The sequence below is a fragment of the Mchenga conophoros genome, linkage group LG18, assembly GCF_057382185.1.
Source record: "Mchenga conophoros isolate Kocher_MC1m ecotype Shallow Benthic linkage group LG18, M_conophoros_male_GT1.1, whole genome shotgun sequence".
Classification (NCBI taxonomy): domain Eukaryota; kingdom Metazoa; phylum Chordata; class Actinopteri; order Cichliformes; family Cichlidae; genus Mchenga; species Mchenga conophoros.
Window position 1 is genome coordinate 1,254,391 of NC_140543.1, and position 2,120 is coordinate 1,256,510.

Below are 2,120 nucleotides of genomic sequence, written 5' to 3' on the forward strand. Positions count from 1 at the left end.
TTCTAACCAATATAAAAACCATCTAATAGATCACATTAGTCTTGATACAGCCTCTGCGATCACATTTGATCAACAGCGAACTATAGCAGTCCCTTAATTAACCTCTGCCTGTCCTCGCAAACCACCAACAAAGTCTCGTGGCACCAGGTTCTGTCCTCTATCACTCCTTTTAAGATATCCGAACTCCTCCTTGCGCATTATTCCTCAAGGTGTCCCTTCAGTTCTCATGTGCTTTCACTAGCAACATCTAAACCCTCCCTCCTTGACATAGCCATTCGAGACCACTCTCCAAGCCGACTCGCGGTTCTGACGACATTCAAAATGGAATTATCATCTTCTGTGAGGTTCGTGGAATCAGGTGGCTCTCTGCCAGTTTTGGGGGTTATGATTATAGAAGGTGGTTTTACTCTAATCAGTTCGCAAACCCGTCCAAAGCTGCTGACTGTCACCTCTGTTCATTTCAGAAATTGGTGCCGTTCAGAGTCGATCCACGTCGATACCTGATCGAGGGTTCCCCTCATTCATCCGTTAAGGTTTTCTCTTCTCCCAAAATTCATTCCTAATTGTCTGAGCCCATCCACTTGATTCTATGGAATCCTGGACCGATTTATTGAGGACACGGACTGTTCATCTTTGCTAGCCTTCCCACCAGTTATATTCCTCTCCTCTGGGTGGTGATGTCACTTGGTGTTCGTCCTGTCTTCCTTCTCTCACTCCAACCAATCACAGCAGATGGCCCCGCCCCTCCCTGAGCCTGGTTATGCTGGAGGTTTCTTCCTGTTAAAAGGGAGTTTTTCCTTCCCACTGTCGCCAAAATACTTGCTCATAGGGGGTCATGTGATTGTTGGGTTTTTCTCTGTAGGTATTATTGTAGGGTCTTGAGGAGACTGTTGTTGTGATTTGCCGCTGTATAAATAAGTTGAATTGAAAATTGAATAATTACTGCAGAGGTCTTTGACCGTACAGTTAGTACTGCTTCTAGGGGATGCCTTCTTTGGGCATCTGTCCGGTCTGGGTGCCACCGCCAGTCCTCTTCAAGGCCTTCCCCAAACTGCAGATCAAGTCATGTCTAAGAATTCAACTTTACCTGATAAAAACGCCGTTAAACCTAAAATGAGGACTTCGGCCCAATGAGTGTAATGTGCCTCATCATGTGTAAATGAATTCATACTGAAATCCAACAGTAACTCTCTAAATCCATGGTAAAACCAAAAACCTAATCAGTTCTTAGTTCTTCAGTTTTGTCCCATGCGTGGAGAAGTCTCCAGATTCTCTGAATTTGTGGTAAAGACGAGCAATTCTGGCAAACCATCAGACGACTTGGGAGGAAAGCAGCGCTCTGCTGGGTCTGGGATTGTCTGCTTAGGCTGTTGCCCCCGCTACCCGCCTCTGATAAATGGAAAAAAATCAATTCAGTTTTATTTATACAACAGAAAAATCACAACAACAGCCTCAAAGTGCTTTATATTGTAAGCTAGGGTAAGAAAATGGAGCCATTACTGTTTGTATATCACATTTACAGTATTTTTGGCAACAGTGTAATAATGGAGCTTGAGAGTCATTAAGGCAGTAATGGCAGACCTGGGAAACAAACCATCCTTAAATATTATAACATACCAAGCTTCTGTGTTTGAATGCAAAACAAACACGTTGTTGAGCTCGAACGCGCGTGTGTGGCTGAAAAATAATTAAATGACATATTGATTATCAGTAATGTAACCTACAAAATAAAGTTATTGGAAGCTTAAAATGAATTTCAAAATTATTACATTTCAGACTTTTTTTATAGCAACGTTTGTAAAGTTTTGATTGTATAAAAATGAAATAAAATAATAATAATTGGTTCATATTTGAAGTATTATTGAATAACAGTACTGTACAATAACTACAGTAGTGGCAGCATATTTATTGTTCAGTAGAAAAATGTCCAGTATGTTGGCTGACATACTTTTTTTCCTTTGAAAATATAAATGGGCTGATTGTAATCGTACTGTAAGTGTCAGCAAACCCACAGTCTGTCTACAAAACACAGGAAGCATTTTCCACACTGCTCAGCTCCACTAGAGGGCGACATCATCCAGTAGGCGGGGCTCTCCTTCTGCACTGTGTTCAACCATTGT